Here is a 25,461-nt window from a genome sequence, read left to right on the forward strand (position 1 = left end):
GATTAATGTGACATTTCTCAAAGAAATGAAGCCATTCAACTCAACAAGTTCCATTAAAAAAAAATTACATATTCTTCCTCCAAATGGTACTGTCAAGGTTTATTACCAATTTCAAATAATACCAATAAAACCAACTTGTCCCCACATTAAAAAAATAATTTTTTAGTAGGTAAATCTGGTTAAAAATTTGTTAAGTACATACAAACACACGTACATGCACACATACAGGAACCCATACACACATACATATAACTAAACTGCATTAATGAATAAGCAATGTTTGACACATATTAAGTGATCAGTAAAGGTTTATTATTAAGGCATGATTCTGTACACAAGTAGAAATTATTTTCTATAAACTCCAAGATGTACATTATTTTAAACAGTATATGATTTCTCATTCATCAATAACATAGTCATGCATATTTTTCTTTAATTTTCAAAAGCAGCAGTCTGCGTGCACTTCTGTTGGTGAGACTCCACAGAATAGGCACAGTAGTAAATATATTTTGGGGGAAGTAAATTACTTGTATGACTTAATAGAGCTTTCAATAAAAAAGTTCCATACTTTTGGCAGTCATTTGTAATGTCACATTTTACAAGGTGAACGATACATTGTGTGACTGTCTTTCTTATTCCCAGAAAGACATATAAAATTGATAGGAGTTTTATTTACAAAAGGAGAAGAGATATAAGAGGTCTTTGTCATTGCTTTCATCTTCTGCAAGAAGAATTCTCTGGTGAAGCTGTGGGCTTCATAGTAGGAGTTCTAGTAGTAGGAGCTATAAAGGAAATGGAATATAAGGGAAATGGAACGAAATGGAATAACAGTTTTTTATTTTAAGTAGTAATTGCTCCCTTAAAACTCCTAGGTTTGCTTGTTTCTTATTTATTGTTGTATTCTTATCGTTTGCTTGATTTGCTTACCTCTTCTCTGGAGATTGCTTCAAGGTATACTCAGTCCTGTGTTAAGTAAGTTTCTGAGCTGTATAAATAGATTGTTTCACTTGGGGATGTCTCTACATTTGTCTTCTTCAATGATAAGTGCCTAATGAAAACATTTAGAAAATACTGCTTCTGTTAAATGACTTTAACCTGTGGCGTCGCCCAGAACGCAAATGAAAATCCTTCTCCTTTAAGTGGGGATCTCTGCAAAGACAGGGTGCTAATCCAGAGTGACCCTTCCATGGCATTCTTTAATCGTTGATGACAGCTAGTGAAATGGGACTGGACGCAGAGCAAATTGCTTCATTAGTAACATAGCCTAGAATACCTGTGAAACTATAACCTGCATTTCCTAATACATGGGCCATGAAATGTGATTATTTAACTCTCACAATTTAGACTCATTGTCTACTCGAGCTGGATTTTTTTAAAGTTTTAATAAATTACTTGTTAAAATTCAAAATTATTATCCTTATTTTTTGATGTTCAAATATAGTATATGGCAATAGTATCAACAATAAGATTCTTAACAAAATAACATTAAACTAAAAATAATTGACCATAGTGTTTAATTTTATAGTGCATACCCAAAGGGGACAGGTATTAAGCAACTAATTTGTATTCTTTCATTTTTGTGAGTGATGTGTGAAATGTATTAATCCAATCCATACTGAATGGATATTTTTAGCCATCATTTAGTTGTTTCTAGCAAAATTTCACCACTACAAAAATGAGTGACAAATTACTACCATAACTATAAAATGTGTATATATTCTTAAATCCCAGTGACTAAAAACCTGCAGTGCAAACTCCCTCTGATGCTAACCACTGGAGGAGATACTTAACTACTGGAAACAAGCTAGAAAAAAGTGCATGATAGTTGTTGTATCTCTCGGTTCTTTATCTGAGAGAACAATGGCATAGGCAGCCTTTCAATGAAGAAGGGTGACACTTTTTAAAATGAGGATTTTTCCCTGAGCAGAATTCTCTTTAAAAACTAGAAAAACAACATTGCTTATTTCATAAGCTAAAAAATTATAAACTGGGAGTCTAGCTCATACAGTTCTTAGAGCATGTGCCTCTTGATCTGGGTTGTAAGTTCAAGCCCCACACTGGGCACAGCCTCTGTTTTAAAAATAAAATCTTTTGAAAGCATATGAAATATTACACAAATGGATGATAATATAATCAAACATTTCAATTTTTTTTCTAGATACAGAAAAGAGAACGGAGAATAAAGTGTCAAGAAATACCTTTTCTTAAACACTGTAACAATACATCTTCTCATGAATTTTAATCATAGAACAGGAATGGGCAACACTTTCTGTAGAGGATCAGAGAGTCAACATATCAGACCTGGTGATCACACGTGAACTCAGCTATTTTAGCATAAAAACAACCATATAAATATATTAAAAAGGGGTGTGACTGTTCTTCAATATAATTTCATGTACAAAATCAGGCAGACAATTGTATTTGGCTTGTGGACCGAAATTTACCAAACATTTATCCTAAAATAACATTAAGAGACTACTATTTTCAAATGAGACTCACCACCAAAATAAGCTCATGAACCAAATAAAATTAATTTTGGATAGATCAAAAAGATGATAAGGAATATTCTAGGATATGCTATTCTATCAATTCTGTAAGTATTATGTTGATGCCATTTAAAATTGCTTCCCTGGCTTCAAAACAATTAAAAGTTTAAAAGCACTGACACTGATATATTTAAAAAATATATTTTACCAATATAATATCTCATGTTTGAAAATTAACAATATATACTGAATGAAGGTACAGAGAAAGGGTAAGGAGCAACACCAAGTTACTCATGTTTAAGTTCATTGAAAAGGAAAAATTTGTGTCCCATTAGTGTATTCCAATGGATCCCGGCAGAATGAGCTGTTTTTGCAAGCTATTGTTTTTCTTAAATAGAAACAGGTATATTCCCTTTGTAAATCATTACAAATTCTGAAATTCTATCATTACAAGTTGTTATCAGTTTGGTTGCCAAGTCTTTTTTGTTTTTTAAGATTTTATTTATTTATTTGACAGACACATCACAAGCAGATAGAGAGGCAGGCAGAGAGAGAGGAGGAAGCAGGCTCCCCACTGAGGAGAGAGTCTCATGTGGGGCTCCATCCCAAGACCCTGAGATCATGACCTGAACTGAAGGCAGAGGCTTTAACCCACTGAGCCACCCAGGTGCCCCTACCAAGTCTGTTTTTAACTAAGAAAAATAACACAAAATAAAACAACAGCAATACTAGCAACCATTTGTCACATCCAGTGTCTCATTGATCCTTATCACAACAGCAAGAGTAATATTTTTATTTTAGAAATAAAGATCACTTGGGGCGCCTGGGTGGCTCAGTGGGTTAAGCCTCTGCCTTCGGCCCAGGTCATGATCCCAGGGTCCTGGGATGGAGCCCCCTATCGGGCTCTCTCCTTGGCGGGGAGCCTGCCTGCCTCTCTGCCTACTTGTGACCTCTCTGTCTCTCTCTGTCAAATAAACAAATAAAATCTTTAAAAAAATAAAAAAAGAAATAAAGATCACTTGAGTTTAGGAAATTAGGTAGCTGCCAAATGTGACATATCTAATCAGGAATGGCACCAAGATTTAAAATTAGGTACACTTGGTGATTGTAAACATTTCTCATCACAAAATATTTAACGGGGTTATACTATGAATGCAGCCCTTTCCATACAGAATTTTAATCTCCAACAATCTTGGAAAAGAAGTGTTAGCATTTTTCTTGAATAACTGGGAGGCCATATGCAAATACTTTGCCCATGGTCAGAGAGCTAGCAGAGCCTGAATTGGAACTTGCTCTGACTGCCTCCAGATCCAAACTCTCCCTGCTAAGCCCAGCTGTTGGAATGTGAATAGAAGTATGAGGCTATATTTCAACCAGACTAATTTAATGGTTAGATTAGCAAAAGCCAAGGCTAGTGGAGATCAATAAAGAAGAACACAGGACAAGATTCTGAGTATGTGGGGACAGAATTGAGGAGAAGGGAAAGGTTTAAAATAGAGAACAAAATATGGAAAACCTAGAGGTTTAAATACATTTCAATGTTCACCATTGCCTCAATTTGGGTGAATGACTTAGTAGTGAACAGCCTCTGTTGAGTTATCTTCAACAGGGAAGTAATGATGTAGTTTCAAAAAATGTTAATATGAAATTACAAGAAAACCCATATGTATATAAATTACATTAATAGCATTCAATTGATAATAAATAAGGACATATTCTAAACTCTTTAACCTCTTCATGTTTATTTTGTTGTTGTTGTTGTTAGTTTGGTCTTATTTTGAACATCCAAATATTTGGGTTTTTAATTTAACATTCTGGGACTGATTTCTAATTAATTGGAGAAATGAATTATTTGAAAATTATCTCTGTTACTAAAATTAGGTAATTTTCATGATATTCTCTGTATACTTGGGGAAAAATTACTAACTTTAAAAATAGAACAAACTATGGTGCTGTTCAAATCTGTTATAACTTATTTATTTATCTCAATTTAAAAATTACTAAGAAAGAATGTTAAAAATCTAACAGTGATGCCAGATTTTACACATTTCTTCTTATAGTTCTGCAAATGTTTTTATTTCTGTATTTTGAAGCTGTTATTGATACAAATTAAGGTCAGAACTGCTTCTAGCAAATTGAATCTTTAATCATCAGGTAGTTGCCATCTTTATATCTTATGAATTTTTTTAAAATATTTTATTTATTTATTTGACAGAGAGAAATTACAAGTACACTGAGAGGAAGGCAGAGAGAGAGAGAGAGAGAAGGAAGCAGGCTCCCTGCTGAGCAGAGAGCCCGATGCAGGACTCGATCCCAGAACCCTGAGATCATGACCTGAGCCGAAGGCAGCGGCTTAACCCACTGAGCCACCCAGGCGCCCCTCTTATGAATATTTTTGACTAAACCCCAATTTATATGATATTAGTATAGCTACAGAAACTTTATAAAATTAAGTAGAAATTATTGCATATTTCTATTGTTAAAAATTCCATGTTTCTTATTAACACTATAAATAATCTAATTATTTTAATCTAATCTGATATATGCCATCTTTAACAAAAAAATTTGGTCCATTTATATGTATTGGGATCATGGTTTCATTGACATTTATTTTTAACATCTTATTTCATAATAATTGTCATGCATCAGTTTTTGTGATAATTTTTTTTCTTTTCTTTATTTATTTGTATTGATTAAGGTAATTTTCCCCTAAAGTTCAATGTTTCTATCTTTTTGGAAGGTACATTTCTTTTAGGTGTTTGCCATAATAGTTTAATTGAAGATGTTTAATTTCACAAAGTAAAAAGTTAATTCATATCTTAACCTCTTCCTAACCACAAAAAAGGCATTAAAATATTTTAACTCTTATTCTTTTTCTGTCTTGTTTTTATAGCACGAATCAGACATTTTATTTTGATGTATAGAGTCAGCATTTTATCCGATTTTCCTATATATTGCATTTTACTTTACTTATCATTCCTTTTTGCATCTCAGCTTTTTCAGATGTCATTTTTCTTTTCATATAGTGTAATAATTAGAAATTTCTTTGCTCAGATGTGTTAATAGTAAATAATCATTTTTATATTGTCTGAAAAATGCTTTGATTTATTCTTTTTTTAAAGATAGGTTGCGGAACATACAATTTTCAATTAACAGTTATTTTATGTGATCACTTTGAAGAAATGCTTCTATTATTTTTTGGCTTCCATGGTTACAATTGAGAAATCAGTTATTTACCTAGTTACCTTTGTGGGAAATCTGTCTTTTTCCTTTGAATTGCTATTAAGATCTCTGGGATTTTGTTTTGTTTTGTTTTGTTTTTCTTTTGCTTTAACACTTCCATGTGTCTAGTTTTTGCCTTGCTTTCACTGTGTTGTGTTTTGGTGCTGAATGCCTTTTAATTATCTTGTTTAACATTTATTATAATCTGTGAATCTAAAGCTTGGTGCCTTTTATCCATTTTGGAAAATTTCAATCAATATTCTCTTCAAAAGTTGCTTTTCTATAACCTTGTCAACTCTGATTAAAATTCATTATTTCTCCACTTGCATAACTTCTCCGTATCTTCCTTCCTTGTACTTTTATGCTATATTCTAAAATTCTTCCATTGAGTCAAAAATTTATGACTAGTCATTGGGCTTTCAAAAATAATTACTATATATTTCATTTTTAGAATTTTATGCAGTTCTTAGTATCAAATATAACTGACTTGTTTTCATTTCATTTTTCTGTAGCATATTTTGGAATTATTTATTTATTTAAGCATTATTAAGTCATGTAATAACTTGTAGCAAATATTTCCAATATCAAGTCTTTGAATGTCTGATCCTTCCATAATTTGATTTAGCTTTCTGTTCTTTCTTTTGAGTATTCTAATGCTGATACTTTTTCTCATGTATTTTACAACTTTTGATTAGTGAGAATTCTTTAAAGTGTGGACCAAAAGTGCACACCTGCAAAAATAATATGTGTTACCCTTTCCCAAGCAGAGAGGGTACTTTCTAACTGGAACCACTTTAACATAAATATCTCCTGATAGTTTTAATATCTTCTAGGTAATGACTCACATGAGAGCTTTTCTCTCATCCATGCCCAGAAATTCGTAAGAAGTGCTACTTTTTGTACTCTAGTCCAAAACCATGACAAGAAAGTATCCATAATACTTTGTGTTGTAAACTTTCACCAACAGTGTCATCATTTAAGCTTGCTCCAGTGATCTCAGTTAGACTTGCCAAACTAGGATGGTCCTCTGTGCCCTGAAAGGGGTTCATTAGTAAGGGATTAGTATTTGCTCCAAACCATCCATGAGTTTTAACTCTATTTTACTTCTGTGGACTAATATTTTCTTATATTTTTTTTTTTGGTTTTTAATGATTTCCTGTGTTTTCTGACATTTCTATGTTTTATCTAGTGTATTTTGGTGTTTTTTTACTAAATGGAATTTATGGATATGAACTCACCATATTATGAGAAACTGAATGTTCTGAATCTATTTGATATTCTGATAATTCATGACATTTCAAAAACACAGACAAAAACAATGAAAATACACTAGGAACAAGAATTCAGTGAGTAATGCATACTTAATTCCCCATCTCATTACCTAGCTCAATTCTCAGTTTATACACCTATTCTTTAGTGCGGCTTAGCAGATCTACATCTTCAAAATGAAAGTATGCTTCTGTCTACTTACCATGCCAGGGAAGCTTGAAAGTATCAATTCAATCTAGTAACTTGTCCTTTAGAAAAGGCTGTTTGGCCATACATAGAAGGAATTCTCAGTGGCTTCCAGATTACCTGAACTGATACTTTCCATTTTAACAAGGAGCATTCTCATTAAGTTCCAATTTAGTCTAATCATTACCTTGTCTCACTCAGAGCTTTCCCATAGGAAGTCAGATGTAAACAGTGTTTTGTATAAATGACCTTTTTCCCCAACACCACAGAGCCTGAGAATGATGTTGAAACCTAAATTTCTTTTTTATTTATTTTTTTTAATCTTCAAATGAGCTCAAACAACAAAAATAATGGTGATGTCAACACATAGAGTAAAAACCAATTTCAACTTTGTTTTCTTAAACATCACCAGTGCTTCCATGCAAATAGAAAAGAAACTACCTGGAGTTAATATAAACTTATAACACTTGTGTTTCTGTAATTTTCAGGTGTCTGTGCTGAATAGGTGAAGCTATAAAAGAACTCTTTCTGATTGTGAAGGGCAGTATTTGTTCTCCCGTTGTAACGGCTGCTTTTGGAATCTCTGGGTCTCATTACTTCACAGACCACATGGCACTCAAGTGGCAGAAATAGTTAATGCTCCTCCACTGTGCAGCAGTAAGTCATTATGCTCCTCTAGCAAGTGTCTTTAAAAGAGAAAGCAGATTCTCTCTTTTGGCCTGGCTAATTCTGCTGACTGGAATGTGATTCAGTGGCCAGAGTGAGCAGCCATATTAGAACATGAAATGACCTTGAGGAGGAGAATCACAGAGAAGCAGGACAGAGGGAACCTGAGTCTTTGACCTTGTGGTGAGACATATCAGACCTAACCCAGATTACCTTTGAAAATCCTGAACATAAGAGGAAGAAACTCTGGGTCTTATTTAAGCTACTGTCACTATTACTAATATTCACAGATAAACTAATCCTAACATAGATTTTGGTACCTGGAAAAAGGGCCTACAAATAACAGGACCTAAAACCATAGCATTTGCTTAATGGAATTGGTAGGATGCGATAATTCATGATCTGAGTTCTTGCCACCTGAAAACTTATTGTACCTGGACAAAACAATGGCGAAAGTATTCCTGCTGTTTCTTAAAAGGCAGATCACATGTCAACTAATGTAGTGACATTAGGGAAAATACTAAGAAATACAAAGAAACCTCAGATTATTGATTTTTGCTGGCTGCTTCTTGTCCCTTGTAGCAATGCCCTGAGGAGAGATGAACATTGTCTATGCTAGCCTTTCTGCACACCACTATGGGAGAGCATCAATGAAGTACTCTCTGTCAATAGGCAACACTGTCAACAGATCGAGAATCTAGTACACAGGAGTCTGGTAGATTTGAAAAGGTCAAATGCTTCCCTTTCTAAAACTAGAGCATATCTCTTCCATGACTTTTCAATGACAGCCTCCGAAGGAGACCGGTCCAGAGGTTTTTCGACTACTTCTCATTAAGTGTTCTATGCCAGTTTATGGGAGTCAACCCAAGAGCAAACTATGAAAGGGGTTGTCCTTCCATTCAAGCACCTTCCCATTCCAGTCCTCAAAATAGTCTCATCCAGAGAAGCAGCAATAGGAGATTATATATTTGTAGATGTATAGACATGCCAAGATAGAGATACACAGGTATATAGATATAGATTATTTATTTATTTACTTTTACTGGAAATTGTGCAATTGTAGGGGATGGACGAGGAATGAGGAAGGAAAGACCACCAACAGGCTGGAACCTCAGGAGAGTGAGTTAAAGCTGAAGTCCACAGAGGAGGCAGGAGAGCAATTGCAGTGTAGTTGCTGCTTTGCATGTAGGAGGGAAATCAGCAGAACCCCAGTGAGGAGGTGGGTCAGCATGTCAGGACAACAAGATGACTGTGCAGTTCCCAGAATGTAGAGAACTCTACCATTTTTCTTCCATTTGATTTGTGGGATAGGAGGAGGAGAGAGAAGGATGGAGAGCCCATAAGATGCAGACACTTGTTGGTAAAATACATAGTTTGAAAGCTAAAAGCTGAGATTACTTGCTCAGAGAATTAGCCAGGAGCAAATGGCTGAGAAGTCTATTAAATTTGTGAAGAAATTATATTTTTAAAGAAGCTGCAAACCTGATATACAAATACCTCTGCTTTTTCACATCAAAAACACCCCTGGGTCTCCTAACCCACAACCTATGAAATCTGATTAGCTCCAAAAAGAGCAAGTTCCCCGGTCCATTAGACATGGCTGGCCGTGGAGTACAATGGAGGGAAAGAATCTTCCAGAAGGCAGAACCAGGTGCTCACAAAGAACAAATATGGGAGATTCTCCCAGATCACAGAAACAGAAGCAGCCAGAAGGTTGTCAGGAATTTATTCCACGGCTAAAAATGAAACAATATATTCCTAAAGGATTTGTTAATGGAGTGATTACTTCTCCAAGTGGGACTTTTTAGTTGTGGTAATCCTGTTCTTACCCATAAGTATATATATTAAAAGTGGTGGTGCAAATGGCTTGTCTTTGCATTTATAGGTCAGTAAAATAGATGAGTTTCCATTCACCATCTTAATCAAGTACTTTGCATTATCTCTGTATTCTGGAATTTAAGCAGGATTCAGTCTTTGGATAGGGAGGGTGAGAGGCCAAATGGTCTGTCAAGCAACCCAGAAAGCTTCTCATTTTCCGAGTGGTAAAATTTTACCTAGATCATGACTTCCCAGAGTAAGGTCACATTTCTTTGACTTGCTTGGTTACATAACTAAGCCTTGACTGATGGAATGGAAGCATAAGTATTATGTGTCTGCTCCTAGAAAACTTCCTTAAAACATCACTGGCATATGTCTTTTATCTGTATCATGGTATCTTCCTCCATTTCACTACCAGAATTGCAGTCTGATAGTGCTACCCTTTGACCATGAGTTGGAGGAACGTACCACAGTGCTTACAGAATGGTAGTAGCTGGGATTCCTGAGAGAATATTGAACAACACTGCCTTAACAGCCCTGGCATTCATGACTCAGACATTGGTACTTGTGTTGAAAATAAATATAATTTATTATAAAATATAATATAATATAATATAATTCCATTCCTTACTAATAAACTGTTATCACGGTGTCTCTAAACATGCAATATTTGTCTTTATTATGTGTACAATTTCTCCCCTTCCTCCAGTCTACCTCATTCCCAGAAGTTTTTGCTGAATTATGTGCTTTTAATCATCTTTCTTTTACCCATCCTGTGGACAGCTACTTACAGCCACTTTGTTGGGATTTCTAAAAAGAGCTTTCTATCCATTACCAATAGAGGCAAATACTGATTCAACTCTTGCATCTGGAGTACGTTCTCATGACTAATTTTTCTTGACTCTGTCTTGCCGTTAAGTTTAAGCATGGCTCAGGAGTTACACTAATTAAATTGCTCATGAAGCAAAACATGGCCCAGGTGGCTTGTGCAAGGCTCCTGGTTGCAGGACTTTTAAAACCAAACACAGCTCTACAAACTTTGTTATATTTCCAGTTGGATAGCATATTTTTGTTATATTCCAGCTCCCAGGTTTCCAAAATATATACATCTAGCTGTCTTAACTCAGTTTTCCCTCTTTGACTATTATTAAAAAATGCCTTCTGGGATCATAGAATAGAAGACACCAACTTGACCAGTAAAGATGATCCTTAAGAAAATAGAATAATTGCAGGGGGAAAAAATGGAGATTGCACACCAAATATATCAAACTCCAAATGGTTCTATACCAGCATTTTCAAAATTCTGTCCTAGTAAGAGTTAATGGTAAGAGCTCAGCCAGATAGAAATAGATTATATGTGAAAAGAGGGAATTTTGTAATTTAAGAAGAAAGTATTAAATAAGATGGAACATGTTTCATCATGAACAGACACTTCTCCAAAGAAGACATACAAATGGCCAACAGACACATGAAAAAATGCTCCACATCACTTATCATCAGGAAAACACAAATCAAAACCACAACAAGATCCACCTTAAACCAGTTAGAATGGCTAAAGTTAACAAGACACGAAACAACAAATGTTAGCGAGGATATGGAAAAAAGGGAACCCTCTTACACTGTTGGTGGGAAAGCAAGCTGATATAGTTACTCTGGAAAACAGCATGGCAGTTCCTCAAGAAGTTACAAATAGAGCTACCCTGCCACCTAGAAACTGCACTACTGGGTACTTACCCAAAAGACACAGAACTAGTGGACAGAAGGGGCACCTTCACCTCAATGTTCATAGCAGGAATGTCCACAATAGCCAAACTGGAAGGAGCCGAGATGCTCTTCAACAGATGAATGGATAAAGAAGTTGTGGTTCGTATACACAATGGAATATTACTCAGCCATCAGAAAGGATGAATACTACCATTTATGTTGACAAAGATGGAACTGGAGAGGCTCATGCTAAGTGAAATAGGTCAAGCAGAGAAAGGCAACTACCATATGTTTCACTCACAGGTGGAATATAATACAGAGGATCATAGGGGAAGGGAGGGAAAACTTAATGGGAAGAAATCAGAGAGGGAGACAAACCATAAGAGTCTCTTGACTCTTGGAAACAAACTGAGGGTTGCAGAAGAGGAGGTGGATGGGGGGATGGACTAACTGGGTGATGGGCATTAAGAAAGGCACATGATGTGGTGAGCACTGGGTACTAAATGCAACTGATGAATCTTTGAACACTACATCAGAAACTGTGGTATAATACATGCTGGCTAATTGAATTTAAATAAAAAAGAAGATATAACAGATTTCAAATGCACTAGAGAACTAGTTGAGTAGTATTGGTCAAGTACATCCCTGGGCCATAGAAGCACATATTGTTGAGTATAAGTTACAAGATATTTCTCAAAAATGTATTGGACTTTCCCCCTCAACAGCCCATGTTCTGTAACATAATAGTGGAAATACGCTGTGTTGCATCATCAGTAAGATTGACCTTGGCATCCATGAAGCCAATGAAGCTGCTTGGGATCCTGTCATCCTTGGTATCCTTGGTGGAGTTTTAGTCATGGCATGGTTAGTAACTTGTTTTATTTCTGTTCACTCAAGTCATGGAGTCGGGATGAATAAATAGGTCTAGTATAGCTAAATTTATTGAGGATGCTTAAATCAGAAAAGTCTGGAAGCTAGTATTAAACTTCAAATTTGCCCATCCAGAAAATGCTGAGGCTCAGAAGAGCTTCCAGAGTCTTCTGGGGCAGATGAGTGTGCACGGCAAGTGCAGCCCCAGGATATGTAATAAATCACGGACCATTTGACAAAGATGGCAAATGAGGCATGTGATCCCAATAAAACCAAAGAAGTCTGAGTTCAAAAGCTGTAGGCACCAGGGAAAGACAACACAGAGAGATATTCACTGACAGAACATATCTCATGTGTGGTATTATGTGTGAGAGACTGATAAAATTTTTACAGTAAAAGACTGATAAAATAGATGGCCTCTAGGAAAACATTTTTGTAGTTGTTTTTTTCTCACATAAGACAGGTTTTCCAACATTATTATTTACATTTTAATAAAAACAAAATTCATTATGATATTTCTACAACAAAATAAAACCCCTCATATGAAAAATGACCTAACCTCACAATAAATTAGACTGTGATACCTAACTGAATCACCTTAACCCCATCATCCAAACATTTAAAAGTCAGTACTGATGTTAGGAGAAGCACGGAAATAAAAACTTACACGTGTGTATGTGTGTGTGTGTGTTTGTCAGAAGGAGGGGAGGTGAATTTGACTTTTTCTTATTAAAAATCTAATATTTACTTATTGTAATACATTATCTACAGAATTTTGGTGATTTTTAAGGTCAGCAAACCACAGTTTTTCTAAACTGTTCATTTCTCCTCAGCATAATATGAAGGATTTGAGATCTCATTTCAGCTTTTTGTAATGCAAAACAGACTTTAAAAAAAATAAGCATTTTAATAAATATCTTCCAAAAGATATATGCAGCAACAAACATAAATTTTACAACAAAATTTAAAGAAAATCTTATTTTAACATCAGGTGTTTTGTTGATTATGAACTGGTTCACTTATCTCACTTTTTTGGGGTTTAGTCACTTACCTAGAATGCACAGTGCATATAGGGTCTCTGGGCCATTCTCTAAACACAGAAAGCCCTGAATATTACTATTAAGAGGCTTCCAACAGCTCAGTGAATACAGTGCTTGGTCTCTCCCTCTCTCTCTCCACTCTCCCTCACCCACCACCAAGCAGCTCATTGCAGTTTCTAATAAATAGGATTTCCCTCCCCTGATCTACTCTGTACTAGAGAGATATAAAAGCTCCAAACGTCCCCCTCTTCTTTTCAGACAAACACCAGAAATCATTAAATGTTCTGCATAAGTTTTGCAAATGGCTTAAATCTCTCTCTCTCATTCTCTCTCTCATTCTCTCTCTTTTTTTTTTCTTTTGGTTTAAGGGCCTCTTCCTCTTTCTGCTTAGACTCATGTCCTTGCTCCCTCCCTTGGGCAAGTGTTTGGAAACCCCCATGTGCTTCGTTTATATTCTCCACACTATCCAAGTAGAAAAGTCAAATTATTGTGTGTATTCATGTAAATATCGCAATACTTTGTCAATTTATATTCTTTGGTGGAGGATTGAAAAAATAGCATTCCCTCGTTTTCATTATTAAGTTACCTGAATGTTCCAACCCTCTACCTTTCTTTCTCTTGCCAGTCCAAAGTAAGCCTTTCAAGGACATTTTGCTGCTCTTTTCCCAGAAGCCTCCATAATTCACTCACGCAGGAGGCAAATGGGCATCATTGTTCACTGTTAACTGAGAGTTATCCCACGCAACGCCTAAAATTCAATATGCTGATAGAGGCCAAAGTAATGGAGAAAGGAAAATGCCCAAAGATCTTAAATGTTCCCACAACCTGAAAGGATTTCTAATAGCTGAGATCTCATTAAAAGATAAAGTTTGCATGTAAAGGCAGACAAAAGCAAGGGAGGAACCAAAACTGTGATCCATGGGGCACCTGTGCCCTTCGTCCCTGAGAGACCTCCATGCATGGGGTCAGCAGCCAAGGGCACATATCACTTGGTTTAATTTAGAACAACAAAAGACTTTGCTCCCCTTTTCCCTCTGGTCTCCTGGTCCCCGTATTCTTCTACACAGGTCACTTCATCTCATTGTTTAAAGAACTATAAACATCCAGTTATGTTCTTAAAAAGAAGACCAGCGCTTGACTCTCAGTCACTGCTTCTAAAGCAATTAAATCCCCTTGTAGATAACTGCTATGAAGCCCAAGATTCGGGAACAGCAAGTTCAATAAACAACTACACACACACACACACACACACACACACACACACACACAATACCCCAGTACGATTGGGTTGCATTTCCATGTTCTATGGCTTACTTCTAATTTTTTCTGCCCCTTTGATAGAGAAAAAGGGATATTAATAGAATATGGATGATATGCTAACTTGATTTCTCAAAACATGACTTCACATTTCACTGTCGTTGTCAAATTCATGGTCCACATCTCCTGCTTGGGCTGCATGCGTCTGTCTGCATGCGTCAACTCTCAGAAGATTGTGGTCCTAGTCTCAGGTATTTCAATGACTGTCTCTATGAATTGAGGAAGTCACTTAACTTCCTTAGGATTTAGTGAAATGAAGGAGTTGTGCTAAATGTTTTACTTTGTTATTTTTTGAGTGTGTATTGAGCCCCTTCTGTGTGAAAAGCTCTTTAAAGTGTACAGAGAAGAAAATGACATATTGTCCACAATACAAACTTACTTTGATATGAGACCCAGAAAGACAACCTGGTCAAGTGCAGTCTATCATGATCATCCTTGCGGTCTTATCTTCCTTGACCCTCAATTCTAGGCTACTTCGTCCTGTCATCCACTGTCTCTAGCCACACCAAATACCTGTCATCTGTACAATTTCACTAAGTCTGCAACAAAATTCAGAAACAAACATTCTAACTTTCCAATTTGTTTACTTCCTTATATCTTAAAATAATAATTATTGGGGTGCTGGGGTGGCTCAATGGGTTAAAGCCTTTGCCTTTGGCTCAGATCATGATCCCAGCATCCTGGGATCGAGCCCCACATTGGGGTCTCTGCTCGGAGCCTGCTTCCCTTCCTCTCTCTCTCTGCCTACCTCTCTGCCTACTTGTGATTTCTTCCTGTCAAATAAATAAATAAAATCTTAAAAAAATTGTTTACCTATTAGGAATATATTGATCCATTGGTCCCTTTAAGCTTTCCCTATGTACCTGAAATATAGTATTACTGAATGTATAAAATATTCACGAAAAGTTAAGAACACAAATCTATGAAATAGAAAACAAGTATTCAATAAGTATTAAAAAGGCAAATAATGGTTCTTTAAAAAAACAATAACATTTATAAAATCATAGCAGTATTATTTAAGGAAAAAAATAAATTTCAATAACACAAATGAGAAAGAAAAATCACTAAAGATGCTTAAAATATTAAATATATAAGCAGAATATAATCAGGGGCCCCTGAGTGGCTGAGTTGGTTAAGTGTCTGACTCTTGGTTTCCACTCAGGTCATGATCTCAGGGTGCTGAGATTGAGCCCCTCTTCAGGTTCTGTGCTCAGTGGGGAGTCTCCTCAAGATTCTCTCTCTCCTTCTCCTTCTGCCCCTCCCAATTTGAGCTCAAGCGTGCGTGCTCTCTCTCTCTCAATCTCTCTCTCAAAAAAAAAAGAATATAATCAACAACCTTGTGTCCATACATTTGCTAATTTAAACAAAAGAAGAAAAGTTTTTCATAAAATTTATAAAAACTAAAATAGTAAGAAATGAACTGTGAACAATCATATATTTGTTTAAAATGTGCATCTTCAATTAAAACCTCTGTATGAAAATATTTCAGGCCCAGACAGCTTTCCTGAGGAATTCATCTTCACTTTTAAGGAAGAAATAATTCAACTTTACATGAACTCTTCCAGAGAAGAATATAAAAATTGAAAACTTACCAATTCATTTCATGGGGAGAGCATACACTTGTTAACCAAGATTTGTCAAGATCATTACAAAAAAAGAGAAAATTGCTGGATAACCTTTCTCATTAGAAATGAAAACCCTAAATATAATAATTGCAAGGAAAATCTAATGCCATATTAAGAGGAAAATCCATGATGATGAAGTAATTTTATTTAGGTTAAGAGAATAAAGAGAAAAATTTTGGTAAACTCAAATTCATAAAAAATATTTGAGGAGAATAAATGCATATTTGTGATTTAAAAATTTATCAGCAAACTCAAACAGAAAGAAATTAAATTCCCTCATGGAGTCCTGTCTCCCTCCTCTTCCTGTGAGAAAAGTTCATTTATCCTTCCATGTCCAACACAAATATTATCTCCTATAAAATCATATCTCAGACTATTTACTCCAGTTTTCTCTTTTTTTTAGCTCCTCTTTTCTACAATAAACAAATCATTTTACTCACTACTTTTTTTCTCCATACTTGCTTATATAATAAATGTAATGACATTTAAGTTTCTTGTTGTATTCACACGGTATTTCAGCTAAATTATCACATCTTTGAGGTGAGGGGCTGTCAGTTAGATAGACATTTAGAAGATAGAAAAAATAAGCCATTTATTTTTTCAGTAAATAGATTATAAATTTAGACTATCTGTCAGGCACTAACAAGTTAGATTCTAGATATACAGTAAGACATGAAGCTTGCCACCAAGAATTTCAGTCTAATAGAGAAGAAAAAAATATATATATAAAGAAATAAATAAAATGCTAAAGGACAAAGTCATACAGCAATGCAGTAACAGAAAAAAAGCTATATGTAAGTGAGTAGTAATATAAGTAGTAATATAAACCTATATAAAGTCATATTTCAATAGTCCTTTCTAAGCTTTTCCAATGCAATCAATTTACATTTAATAACTGAATGCACTTAATTGATATCATTAAGTACTTACTATGTTCTTGAATATACCGGCGAATGAGAGATGAGCCCTGCCCTGGATAACAATAAAACACGTACATTATGGAGATAAGAACAGAGTGATCTGGGAACAAAAAGAACAAAGACACCATTTCTGTCTGAGGCATCAGGGAAAGATTTCCTACAGTGACTATCAGTTATTTGTTCAAACAATGTACACTGAGTCCCTTCAATGAGCCGATCACTGTATTAAAAGGCAAAGCGAAAGCAGTAAACAAAATAGGCCTGAAAGATAGCAGTATTTAATCTGGATTTTTTAAAGTAGGTAATTTCAAGAAAATAGGGCCTGGAAGAAAATTGCAGAGATAAGTTTGAGAGCTCATGATGGTAAGAGGGCAGGTTTTGCAGCCTGAAAGCCTGTGCATTGTTCCTGTCTGAGGAGCTTGCTAGTTGGGTCACTTTGGGCAGGTTAATCTTCCAATGTCATCTTTAAAATGAGAATGTGATATTAAGAGCATAGAGCTCTTAGGTTTGTTGGAACTTTTGAATGCTTTAATACCTTCAAAGTTTGTAGCACAGCAACAGGAACATAGTAACTCCTCAGTATAACTCATGCATGAAATGTAAATATTTTTAAGCAAGAAATTAACATAGTCTGTTTTTGTTTGAGAAAGATCATGATGGTTTCAGCAGGGGAGATAATGGACGGAACAAGTAAGGAGATCTTTAAGTAACAGAAAATTGTCAAGTCGGTGGCAATAGAGGAGCAGAGAAGAATTTATTTAAGAGGTGTGTCCAAACTGTGATAGAATGGATGTGTGATGGTTCTCGTGTGAAAGAAAAGGGTGAGGAGTTGGCAGTGGGAAGCAGACTAGAGAATGCATCCGTTTCCTGGGGCTACCCAAATAGATCACCACAAACTGGGTTGCTCAGAACAATGGAAATTTATCTCATGTTACCGGAGGCCAGAAATCCAAAATCAAATCAGAAGTTGGCAGGATTGCCTATGTGGTTCAATTGTTAAGTGTTGGATTCTTGGTTTTGGCTCAGATCATGATCTCGTGCTGGGCATGGAGCCTACTTCAGATTCTCTCTTCCTCTTCCTCTGCCCCTCCTCTCACTCTGTCTCTGTCTCTGTCTCCCTCAAGTAAATAAATAAATCTTAAAGAAGTTGGTAAGATTTAGTCCTTCTGGAGACTCTGAGAAGGAATCTGTCCCATGCCTCTCTCCCAGCTTCTGGCCATTGTTGGTAATCCTTGGCATTTCTTGGCTTAGAATGCAGCCCTCTAATTACTTCCTCTGTCCTCACCTGATGCTCCCTCTGTGTTCCTCCTTCACGTGGCTTCTCATGATGGTACCAGTCACTGAATACAGGTCCCATCCTAATCCAGTATGACTCATCTTGACTAATCAGATCTTCAAGACTCCGTTTCCAAACAAGGTCACATCTGAAATTCTGATGGATCTGACTGGGGGGCAGGGTGGACATTATTCAACTCCGAACAGAAGGCGGCACCCTTAACAGGTGAATGAGAAGATTTAAGCTGGAGACTTGGAGAATGGATTTCCCAATCAACTTGCTAAAGTTCAGGAACCTGCAGCAAGTGGCAGTGACCGTGCCCAGCAGGCAAGTGGCATCAGGACACAGAGTCTAGTGAGCATATGAGTTTGGAAAGAGATTAGGAAATCACTACCATTCAGGAGAGAAAGTTATCTAAGTGAATGAGGTCTTCCAAAGAGAATAGCCAGAATGAGGAGAAGGAGAACAAGAAAATCTTAGGGTAAAACCTTCCAATCTTTTAAGTTTCTTAAAATATTAAGGTTTTCTCACACTTTTCTTTATAATGTGTGAATCACTGGTGATAATTGCATTAAATTTTTAAATCTTTCTAAACTTCTATGTTAACTGTGCCAATTTTATTAGCCAAAAATTGATACATAAAAGTTGCTTGATAAAAATGGGCACAAAGCTCTTTGATATGTAACATTCAGCTTTTCTTCTGATCCAATTAATTGCCCTCTCTTGAAATATCTGCAGCTATATTTCAGAAGCTCTATTATACTAATTTAAGCAGTTCATGGTAAGACTTTAAGTCTTAGCTTTTAGCTTGTTATTTCCTACACTGCATTATATGCTCTCTAATAAAGGCTTCTGCAAATAATATCCCTTACAGGTCCCATTTACTATTTCCTTTCAGGGACTGAACGAATGCAGTTCTCCTATCAATACATACTTTGGTCCTATGCAAGACTGCATGTGTAATTAAGGGATACCATATTTAACATGAAAGTTAAAAAAAAAATTTGAATTTCACGGCAACTGCAACTATAACTTTCATCAAAGCACTGACCTTTCTGTCTCAGTTTTAGTGACCAAAAAGTGAGGGAAGTAAAAACCACCTCCGAGTCTACAGAAATCTTTAATATATTTTTAAAATTTTTGCCAACTCTAAGGAGATATATAAATGAAAGTTTTTGTCAAACCAATATTTAAGATGAAGACAAAGCTGAATGGGAGGACCACTCTCCAAGACGTTCCTGTACTTAGAATCATGTTTAGACTTTGTGTGGCTTTGGAACAACTAGCTCAAGTGATGGAATCAGGAGCAGAGACAGCAGGTTCTCTGAAGGGAAGCTCCTATAGGTAAGGGCATCTTGTGGTATGTAATAGCACCATTAAATATACCAGTTCAGCAAAAGCAGAAAGAGCTGCCTTCCACTCAGAACACTGCTGACACCTGTAAGGTAAACTATGATGTTTGAGGTTGTGCCCTGCTTTGAAATAAAAAGATCACAGAACTACAATCACTCAGCAGTCTGCATCTGAGGACAACTTAACAAGGACTTATTTTCACCCTGCAAGACCTGCCATGTCTTCAACGAGGCTCACCCCATGTACAGAGAACTTGAATAATTAACTATTCGGCCAGAGAAAAGGTGTGCCGGGGAGAAAGGAGGTAGAAGCCAGGGGCCAGGTGAGTTCTCTCTCTGGTTGAGGAAATACAGAATGGACGTGATTTTTGTCTGCAGAACCTTAGGCATGGCGGGAGATTCTCAAAAACAGCAAACACGAAACAGCAAGCCAGGCCAGGTTATATGTGTGTGAACAAGGCAGTGTGGGATTTAAAGTACAAGAAAAGGTAGAGGAGATGATATTCTATTTGTGGTCTCTGTTGAGTTAATGCATGAGCCAAATTTACCCTGCTCCTGTTTTCATAAATAAAGTGTTGCTGGACACAGCCGCACTCATGCATTTATGCATTGTCTGTGGATGCTTACACACCACATGGCACAGCTGACGTGTAGGGACAGAGGCCATATGGCCTGCAAAGGAAATACATATAATATCTTCCCTTTACAGATAAAAAAATACCCTAACCTCAGAGGAACGAAAGAAGCAGGATCTTACTGTGAAGGAGTTAAATCCTGACCAAAACACAGAGCAAGAAGTGGGATTAGGAAGAAAGTTGATTGCAGGAAATGGCAAACACTTGGATCATACAAACAAAACAATTGTGACATATGCTCATCATATTATTCAAAATGAATTGAGAACAGGTAAATAAAATTACAGCTATCGGATACCTGAGATTTCAGCTCTTCTCATGGATTCCATCATATATAGAGTAAATATTTGGACCAGATGATCTCTGGAGTCCCGTTCAGACCTGAACATCCATGGTTGTACACATTTCCAAGGGTCTTCTGGAGAGTTTGGCTACCCTGCAGAAGAGATTACGTATTTCCATCACAAACCGAATGGGGAGAAGCACCAATGTAGACTATTGAATTTTTCATTTAACACACTTTGATGATAAGAGTTAATTCTCATGGAAAAGGCCTTTTAAAAAATCTCAGACCATAGGGAAAACTCTGAATTGGGTGTTTTGCTCACATCCTACGTGAATAAGGAGCTAATGTGTATAAAGCAGGTATAAGAAGAAAATGAGTGTTTTTCAACTGTCAGCTCAAGAATCCAAACTCATCACCACCCTCACTTCCTCCCCATGTCTCCCATCCCTCCTGTGTCCCCTTTTACAATAAACAGCAAGATTGTCTACTTAGTGACCCCAGTGAGGAATCCAGGAGTCACACTAATGCTTGGTCCTTTTTTTTTTTAAGATTTTATTTATTTATTTGAGAGACAGAGAGCACACACATGGGTGCAGGGGGAGTGCACCAGACTCCCTGCTGAGTAAGGAGCTCCTGAGGTAGGGGCTGGATCCCAGGACTCGAGGATCATGACCTGAGCCAAAGAGAGACGTTTAACTGACTGAGCCGCCCAGGCACTCCCAGTACTTGGTTCTTTTTTTTTTTTTTTTTTTTTTAAAGATTTTTTCTTTATTTATCTGACAGAGATCACAAGTAGGCAGAGAGGCAGGCAGAGAGAGAGGAGGAAGCAGGCTCCCCGCCGAGCAGAGAGCCCGACGCGGGACTCGATCCCAGGACCCCGAGACCATGACCCGAGCCGAAGGCAGCAGCTTAACCCACTGAGCCACCCAGGCGCCCCCAGTACTTGGTTCTTAATGTCTGTCCTCAGGAACTCGCAGGGCTTCTGTCCAGCCACTAAGCCCTCCTAGCACTGCCCAGATCTCTGCCTCCGTCCAGCTGCACTGCTCTTCCATGAGCCGGGTTTACCCCCTTGCTGTCACAACTTCCCTTGTTGTCACAGCTCATTTCCTGGCTCACTTAAACCAACCTTGGCCCCTTCAGGTGATCCACCTTTTTTTTTTTTTTTAAGATTTTTATCTATTTGACAGAGAGAGATCACAAGTAGGCAGAGAGGCAGGCAAAGAGAGAGAGAGGGAGGAGGAAGCAGGCCCCCTGCCTAGCAGAGAGCCCGATGCGGGACTCGATCCCATGACCCCCAGATCATGAGCCACCCAGGCAGCCCCAGGTGATCAACATTTAAATTCATTGTGACCAGGAATAAGTTGCCAGCTCCTTCAATGGTTCGCAAGTGTGTCATGATCTTGTCTTCTGCTGAAGGGGACTAATATAATCACTCCCCTTCCTCCTCCTCTCAGTCAGGCCCTGGCTAGCTGTGTTCCACCCATGGAAAGCTATGTTCTGTCCCCCTCTGTGTCTTTGTACGGACTGCTTTCTCACCTTGGGCCGGCTTGGCCATATCCCCACCTGTCTATACTCATCTGCCCCATTATTGAGAAATCACCCCGGATGTCGTCTCTTTAAGCAGGCTTTCCCAACCCCATGAGAAAGAACGAAGTACCCATACTGAGTAACAACAACCCCCTGTACCGACTTCTATCATAACGAGCAGTGTTGTGCTGTAATCCCTTAACCACTTTGTCTGTCTCCCAGGCAACATTCTGCTTCTCAAGCACAAGATCTGTGTCTTCACTATCATTCTACTCCCAGCCCCTAATGGGCTACCTGGCTTAGACCGGGCAATAAAGAAATATTTGTTGAAGAACATAAGTGAATAAGCAAGCCATTGAAATATTTAAAAACAGAATGTGAAATTTTCACAAGAAATTAATAGGACAAAATCAGAATAGGCTACTTGAAGAGTCCTATTTTGTGCCCACGATCAGAAACATGGTTACACATAGTGTAAGTGGCTAAAACATCGTAACTGTGCACTTTATCACAATGATTTCACTACATGCTGTCATACCTCAAGCTTTCAGAATAGGAAAAAGAAGCAGTGCATCCTCAGTCCTTGAACAGGCTGTCAAAAACCAAACACATGCACACAAAATCATACATGCATCTCAAAAAAAAATTGACACTAACTAGGAAATTTCAAAACAAATACCAAAGCACACCATCTGTTGAGAGGGCTAGAGGTGAATTGACCACTGACACCTGATAGTTCAATGAAACACCAGTATGTTGCTCCAATCCCTTCATTTCGTATTATTAGTCAGGAGGAGATGGGAAGCAAGAAAAGGGGCCAGGGGTATGTGGCAAAGGAGCAGAAATTAGGAAAAAGATGTAGGACAATATTCATATGCTTCATGTCTTTAATCAGTAAAATATACCACAGAAATAGTTTTGAATAATCTATATTTAAATGTTCTTATCATTACCAAGCTTCATTATTATTATTTTTCCATAGATTCCTTTGACTGTCTGGTGAATTCTATAAACCTTATCTCAGAAAATTATGTTTTAATACAAAAAATAACATACATGGGAACATAAACCAATTACATTGCTGTTCAAATTAGGTCTACTTCTGATACAAAGTAGAAGTTATTTAAATAAGAACAAACTTGTTCTTTGAGTCAAAGATTCCATTTTATTAATAATGAAGTGTACAAATGAGGTATTTTGCTTATCTGCATCATTAAATCTGTCCAGAGAATCTTCCTTAAAACAATGAGTAATGATGGTATCTGAAACATCTCATTAGCACGCATCTTCGTCTACAGATTTGCAGGCCTGGCTTTAGCCAAATGAATCTCAGACTTTCACCCTGTTCACCACACTTAACTCTGTTGCTCTCAGGCATCTGAGCATAGTTACAGAGATTGTATTGGTCCAAGACATAAGGAAAGCACTAATCCAGAGATTGTAAAGAAAGGAGTAGCATGCTGTTTCCAGTTATAAACAGCAATACAAAATCCTTGAATGTGAGGTTTAGATCTTATATGATGTGTCAGTGTAACACATGAATAGAACAACTCATCCACATGAATTGAAAAGTCTATATGCTTCTCTCTCTATATGCTAGATACTACTATTATTTTGCCTAATTAAAATTTATTCTTTGATATCGATATTATATGCAATTCTGGTAAATTATAACTAGGTATGCCTCATTACTCAAACACACAGAAATATAATATAATTGATTATATTAAATTATACTATATTAAATGTTTTATATACATATATATTAAAACAGGGGAACACTTGATTAATCACACAGAAAAAATAAAATTAGATCTTCATCCTACATTATGTATCAAGAAACAAGTTTCACTGAATTATAGCAATAAGTGTAAAATTACAGTTAGATAAAATAAAAATTAAAAATAAGCGCATATCTATTTAGCTGATGGAAAATATTGAATGACATTCTGAGCAAAGGCTTTAACATAAATAAAAATTTGATAGAGCTAACAATATTTTTTAAATGAAATAGTTGCTTAAAACACAAAAACCAAAACCAAATTTGGCACAATACTTTAACAAATATTATATTGGGAATTATGCTTAAAATAAAAAGAGATTTGACAAATCATTAAGAAAAGGATGAGAGCTAATAGAAATAAATGAAGATACAAATAGACAATTCACAAAGAACTACACATGAACATGTTCTTCAGTTTCACTTCAGTAACATTTTTAAAAATTGAAATTAAAGTTGAAGCTAACATAAATGCTGGAAATTAGAATAATGGTCAAAAATAGGATCAAATAAAATAAACTACCAACATAATTAGAAAGGTCTTTTCTTTTATTTTTTTAAATCTTTATTTTTTATTTAAGTGTAATTAACATATAATGTTATGTCAGTTTGGGGTGCACGTTATAATGATTTGACAATTCCATACATTACTTGGTGTTTGTCTTAATAAGTATGCTCTTACTCCTCTTTAATTTTAGTGGCATTTTAATTATATTTTTCTTTTCTTCTTCACATCTAGTAAACAACTTTGGAATACCCATCTAGTAAACAACTTTGGAATACCTTGAAGTCTGAGTGGACAGATATGTTGTGATCACTGCTCTTGTATCTCAATAACATTGAACTTGGTGTTTTTAATTTCTTATATTAAGACAAAGATTGATTTAAAAAACTGAAGTTTTTTTGGTATCAGAAGATATTTTTTAAAAATCTGATTTGCACAATGGCATAGAAAAGGAGAGACATTATATTTGTTGGTGGGGCTTATTTGACCACTTGTACAAATGCATTAAAAATATTAACTTAGTCACAATTTATCTTAATGGAATAACCAAATGTACAAAGATATGTAGGAAAAAAGATAGTCATATTCTGGGTAAAATATATAAAGAACTTTAAAAAAAATGTGCTTGTTATATTTTATACATCAAGAACAATCTGAAAAACAAAGATGTGTATGTATAAGTATAAATATGTCGAAGAAGGTTTGAGAAGATGCACACCAGAATATCAAGTGAGACCTCTACTTCCAATCAGGATATAGAAACAGCACAGGGGGCGCCTGGGTGGCTCAGTGGGTTAAGTCGCTGCCTTCGGCTCAGGTCATGATCTCAGGATCCTGGGATCCAGTCCCGCGTCGGACTCTCTGCTCGGCGGGGAGCCTGCTTCCCCCTCTCTCTCTCTCTGCCTGCCTCTCCGTCTACTTGTGATTTCTCTCTGTCAAATAAATAAATAAAATCTTAAAAAAAAAAAAAAAAAAGA

General features: G+C 36.4%; 1 long non-coding RNA gene across 1 annotated transcript; it reads right to left on the minus strand.

Annotated features, from left to right (window-relative positions):
• Positions 1-306: 306 nt before the first annotated feature.
• On the minus strand, positions 307-2,325 carry LOC106005231. The gene is made up of 3 exons (XR_001178454.2): positions 2,199-2,325; positions 928-1,048; positions 307-782 (listed from the first exon to the last, which is right to left on the minus strand). It is a non-coding gene; the product is annotated as an uncharacterized LOC106005231 (long non-coding RNA).
• Between the last annotated feature and the right edge of the window lie 23,136 nt (positions 2,326-25,461).

This window comes from Mustela putorius, unplaced genomic scaffold, assembly GCF_011764305.1.
Source record: "Mustela putorius furo isolate JIRA1106 unplaced genomic scaffold, ASM1176430v1.1 tig00000551_pilon_pilon_pilon, whole genome shotgun sequence".
In the NCBI taxonomy this organism is placed as follows: Eukaryota; Metazoa; Chordata; class Mammalia; order Carnivora; family Mustelidae; genus Mustela; species Mustela putorius.